The sequence below is a fragment of the Trachemys scripta genome, chromosome 5, assembly GCF_013100865.1.
Source record: "Trachemys scripta elegans isolate TJP31775 chromosome 5, CAS_Tse_1.0, whole genome shotgun sequence".
NCBI lineage: Eukaryota > Metazoa > Chordata > Testudines > Emydidae > Trachemys > Trachemys scripta.
The window spans coordinates 9406573-9412622 of record NC_048302.1 but is presented as its reverse complement, the minus strand read 5'-3'; positions in this window follow the sequence as shown (position 1 = coordinate 9412622).

The following is a 6050-nucleotide window of genomic DNA, read 5'->3' as shown; positions in this document are numbered from 1 at the left end:
CCACATCTAAAATTTCCAAAGGGGTCTGCACCACCATTCAAAACTTTTTAGGAGTCCACACATGAAAAAAGGTTGAAAACAACTGCTTTAAATAGTTTGTGAGCCCCTCTGGTGGTGCTCCCTGTGTTGCATTGGTATGCGTTCACTGCTTCTGGAAGTGTGATTGCAGCATGTGTAGACATACCCAAGGTAGCTTTAATGTTGCTAGCTCAGGTATCAACAGCAGTGAGGCCACAGCAGCATGGACTTCAGCACGGGCTAGCTGCTCAAGTATGTACCAGGGTCCCAGGGAAAGCTTGTGTTGAAGTCTGTGCTGGAGTGGCTTCACTGCTCTTGGTGCTGGTTAGATTAAAACTACTACTGCAATCACACATGATGATAGTCTGTACCCCTATGTTCATCCCTTTTTCTGAGTCTGTGATACATTTTGTGCAAAGTATTCCTTGTGAGGAGTTATTTGAAAATTCATAGTTTGCTGATCATTATTGTCCTGGTAAAATATGTTTGGCAACATTGTATGTAACGTGATAAGATTCTACTGTATAACATTACTCAGACATGTTCCAAGATTAGAATAGCAGCCACAAACCAGTTCCTTCGAGACAAAAGGCAAACTGACGCCTCAGCCAGATGTCAACAAAATCAAATGGTCTATCACCTGGTTAAGTGGCCATTCTTTGACAGGAAAAAGGGTGTGATGGAGAAATCTACATTTTGGCAAAGAAACAGCTGAAGGTTCCCATCCCCACAGACTTGCTGTCTCCTGAGCCTCAGTTGGAGATGATGTTCAAAGAAAGGGCAACAGACGCCCCAAAATATTTCTCCCTTCATCTCTACTTAGGGCATCAACCACACTTGAAGGACAAAGGAAGCATCTTTGGACTGGGAAGGCATCTTGGCAGATGGAATTCAGCCAGTCAGACTTCTAGAACATGTAGTGAGAGAGACTTTTGCTTTGAAATCACTTAGCTTGTTAAGTTAGGCGTTAGTTGCATTTTACCTTTTTATTTCTTTGTAACCAATTCTGACTTTTATGCCTCATTACTTGTAATCACTTAAAATCTATCTTTCTGTAGTTAATAACCTTGTTTTATTTAAACCAGTTTGATTGGATTGAAGTATTTGGGGAACTCCATTTGAGATAACAAGATTTGTGCGTATCATTTCCTATTAATAAAATGACAGACTTTCTATGAGCTTGCGTTGTCCCAGAGGGTGCTGGGTAATACAAGACACACATTTCTGGGGGGAAGACTGGGAATTTGCTGGTGTTGTTCATGGCTGGCTGGCTCAAGCACTCATACAGTATAGCTGGGAGTGATTTACATGCTGGAGGCTGTGTGGGCAGACCAGGAGTGGTAGTTCTCGCAGCGAAGCAGTGTAAAAGGCACCTCAGGTTGGAGAATTGAGGGGACACAGTTGTCCCTCTGTCTAGATAGTATCCTGGGGAATGTCACACACCCTAATTGCATTGTGGACATGCCCTCCGTGGAGCAGCAGTATGTAACTAGGCCTGGCACATTGTATATATTTAATAAACATGGTTATTTGCCCTCCGCCTCCCCCCTGTGCCCATGTGGTTCCTCATGTTATCTTGGTTTTATACAGAGCAAAAGACACAACAATGGGCCGATCAGCTCTCAGAACGTGCTAGGTATCTGTGGCTTGTGATTTGATGGCTTGCCTAGCTGAATCTAATCTGTCTGTCTCCAATGTGCGGCTCAGCAGAGTACAGTATATCTAGATGCCGATAACTGTAACAATATGTCTACAGAAACAGGCCAACATTTCCCAAAGCAGGTGCCTCGCAGTGGCACACAAATCAATCTACTGATAAATCTAAATATGGATCAGAAGTGCTGAGCGCACAGCTGCTCCCTTTGATTTTCAGCAGGAGCTGTGGGTGCGCCACACCTCTGAACGTCAGGCCACGCAAGTGATGACATTTTGAGTATCGCCTCGGCTGAGTGCATTGCCGTCAGTACGCTGCTGAGTGACTCAGTCTCCATTGCCATCCTCCCGGCGGTTTTCGAGGGCATTATAACCACTTGAAATCAACATGACAACAAGAGAACAATACATGCTGAGCGGGGGCTTCTGAGGACGGTGCCTGGCTGTTTCTGTGTTACAATAGTATTGTCGCTTTTGTCATCGACCGGCAGACAAGAGCAGCACTGTGCAGTGATTTTAAAAGCCACGTTTCATTCTGGGCACCTGTTCCTTGGTAGCATTCAGTCAAGGGTGGCTGCCTGTCATGGCGAGTAACTATTTGCCAGTTATGCACTGGAAGAGAATGCCGGTTAAAAATAAACAAAAATGACCAGGGTTTAAAAACAGCAAATTCCTTTCCAAGAGGATATCTACCAGTGACAGCTGAGCTAGGATGACCTGGCTGGCCTCTCCGGCGTTTTAGGGGTTACCACATGGCCCTAGGGAGCATATTAGATGACACAGCTTTATTTTAAGGAGATTCAGTGACTTAATCAGTAAAAGCTTTTCTTTTATGCTCAATTTGCTCGATCTTTTGTAGACTATTCTCCAACAAAACCACCCCTCCTGGGAGAGGCATGCCGAAACAGCTGCAGGTGTCCGGCAGCTGACAAAGACCCCTTGTTAGTCAGCTCCATCGTATGTGGTTTAGTGCCCTCCCCCGCAGCCACCACCTCAAGCAAAAACTGGACATCCAGTCAAAAGAGCTATTATCCTAGAATTTCTTAAGCAAGCAGAGCAGAGGTCCCTCTTGGATACTGTCCCCCCGAGCCAAGAAATTGCTGCATTGGTCACTGATCGACTTCTTCATTCTCAACACTCTGTACAGAGATGGGAATTCATAGGATTGTCATCTGGACAAAGGATTAAGCAGTGGCTTTGTTACTGGTAAGATGACTCACTATGCCATCAGTGCTGTTACTTCTTCTCTTCAGTTCATCTAAACTAACAGGGTTCCTAGTGTTGCTGTATCAAGCCAGCTCCAAATTTTAACTGAAGTCTCACAACTCTTTGAACGGTAATGCTGCCCAGGTCCTGTGAAGGACAGGTTGCAGCAGTGCACAAAGCAAACTAAACCAATGCCAGATATAGAGGGAAATTTGGATTTTCAGGGACAAATTTGTTAACGCTGTTTGAGAAGCAGCATGGTCTGATGGACCAGATGTGGGTCTGGCAGTTAGGAGCTTTGGTTTCTAATCGCAACTCTCCTGGTGACTCGCTACGTGGACGTGCTACATAAATACGAAGCAGCGATAACGACAGTGCTGATGCTTTGAGCCCGCAGATGCTAATAGGGAGTTAACTTTGTTGGGGGATGAATCAGAGACCCATTGAAGATTTCCCGTTTTAGGTCTTATTTTAGTAATCTCAGCCCAGAAATTTGGAGTTTGTTATCAAGGTTCTAATCCCTTGGGAATCAGGAAGAGGGGAAGTGTGTGAGATTTGTGCGGGTCTGGCCTGTCTGCCTTGGAGAGAAGTCATGAGGGCTGCTTATTGGTCCTTGGGGTGCAGCTCCTGCAGCCAGCCTGTAGGAGAGGGGGAAAGCGATAGGATGAGAGCTCTGCAGGTATGGTGAGGATCCACTTGCATGTAATAGGAATGAACGGAGAACTGGGGTGACTGCCCACATGATGATTTTAGGTGAAAGGGGACCTTAATTGTCAGTCAACGTACAGCACTTCAGGGATCTGATCCAAAGCCCACTGACGTCAAAGGAACTAGTCCCATATGATAAATTGCCTGACATGTTTTTAGATCCTTAATTATTCTGCTACCGTTATTTACTCACTTATTATATAAGGCTGGTGGGTGGAGGTTCTTTCACTACTTTGTTACCTCTGACTTAATCGCAATAACATTTTTATGACTGGGATGTGGCTCAGACAAACTGCGTCTTAGCACCGGCCCCACCAGTGAGCTTTCACCCCAAAGCTCTCAGCTGACATGGGAAGACACAGCACAGATGCATGGACCAGTGCCACTGTGTAGGGTCAGCCAGAGCTTTTTCCCCATGTCGAGCTGTACTACATTAAGGCCCATGGCTGTGTGGTGTTCGGCACCCTCCACTGACCATTGACAGGTAAATAAATCCTGGATTTGCTAAATAAGAATGTATAGAGAGCATTTAAAAAGGAATTTTAAGAGAGATTTAAGTATCTGTCACGCTCTCCGAATCTCCATTCAGAGGTTGAGACTCTTGGGATGGAGACAGCCATTTTAATGCTACTTTCTGTCAGGGGTTCTGTTTTGTAATGCAAAAGATGGACTGTAAAAATCACCTTCACCATCTAAAAGCACTGGAAATCAGGGAGTTCCAACCTGCACATTTGGGGGCTAATAGGACAGTTGGTTTAACTAGTAATAGATTTATATTTCTGGGGGAGGAGGGGAGTTAGAATACCTGATAACAAACATCCTTGAAACTGATCTTCATCAGTGCTTTCTAATTCTCCAACCTGGCCAGCTGGGAACTCCCAATTTGCTCATTAATTTTTCAGCTTTGTTATATCTGACACTCTAAAAAGAGTTTGCGATCAACTCTCCTTTTGTAAAAAGGTGAAGTGCTCAGAATATTGGAGTTTTCATACACAAAGTGTCTCTGGGATTGCTTTAGGTCCCATGATAGACTGTTCATTCAGCACTCAGGAAAACGACGCATCAGACGAGAACCTGACAGGGTTACCAGAGGTGCTATAATCTCATTTTATCATTATTATATGTTTATATTTTACGGGGGGGTATCAGCAGCTTTCATAGAATCACAGAACAGAGTCATAGGGACCTTGAGAGCTCATTTAGTCCAGTCTCCTGCACCAAGGCAGGGCCAAGATCATCCCTGACAGGTCTTGGTCCAACCTGTTCTTAAAAACCTCCAACGATGGGATTCCACAACCTCCCTTGGAAGCCTGTTCCAGAGCTTAACTACCCTTATCATTATATGTTTTTCCTAATATCTAATCTAAATCTCCCTGGCTACAGATTAAGCCCATTATTTCTTGACCTACCTTCACTGGACATGCAGAATAATTGATCACAGTCCTCTTTATAACAGCCCCTAACATATTGGAAGATTATTATCAGGTCCCCCTTCAGTCTTATGTTCTCAAGACAAAACATGCCCAGTTTTTTTAACCTTTCCTCAAAGGTCAGGTTTTCTAAACCTTTGCTCATTTTTGCTGCTCTCCTCTGCAGTCTCCCTGATTTGTCCATATCTGGCCTAAAAGGTGGTAGCTACAATGGGACACTGCTCTCCAGTGGAGGCCTCACCACTTTAGACAATTACTGCCCGTGTCTTACGTACAACACTCCTATCAATACACCCCAGAGCGATATTAGCCTTTTTTTCCCCATTGTTGACTCAAATTCAATTTGTGATCCACTATAACCCGGGAATCCTCCTTTTCAGCACTACTACTGACTTGCTAATTATTCCCCAGTTTGTAGTTGTGATTTGATTTTTAACTTTCTCAGTGTAGTACTTTGCATTTGTCTTTACATTTTATTTTTATTAAATGATGTATTTAATGAATAATGTACTAAATTGCTGTAAGAGGCTCTAGGGGAGGGCTGTGGGGGTGCTGAGGGAGGTGGTTGTGGGATGCTGCTAGGGAAGGGCCATGGGGGGTTGGGGGAAGATTGGGGGTGCTTGGGGGAAGGGTTGGGGGAGTGCTAGGGGAGGCCATTGGGGATGGGGGTGCTGCTGGGGGAGGCTGTGGGGGGCTGGGGAGGTTCTGGGTCAGGGCCGTGGGGGTGCTGCTGTGAGAGGATTTGGGGATGGGGCTGTGGGGGTGCTGCTAGGGGAGGCCATTGGGGGTGGGGGGTGCTGCTGGGGGAGGCTGTAGGGGAGGGCCGTGGGGGGTGCCGCTGGGAGGGAGCTGTAGGGGAGGGTTATGGGGGGCTGGGGAGACCATGGGGGTGCTGTGGGGGAGGCTCTGGGGGAGGATTTGGGGCTCGGAGGGTGCCGCTGGGGGAGGATTATGGGGGGATGGGGGTGCTGCTGCAGGAGGATTTGGGGCTCGGGGGTGCCGCTGGGAGGGGGCTGTAGGGGAGGGTTATGGGGG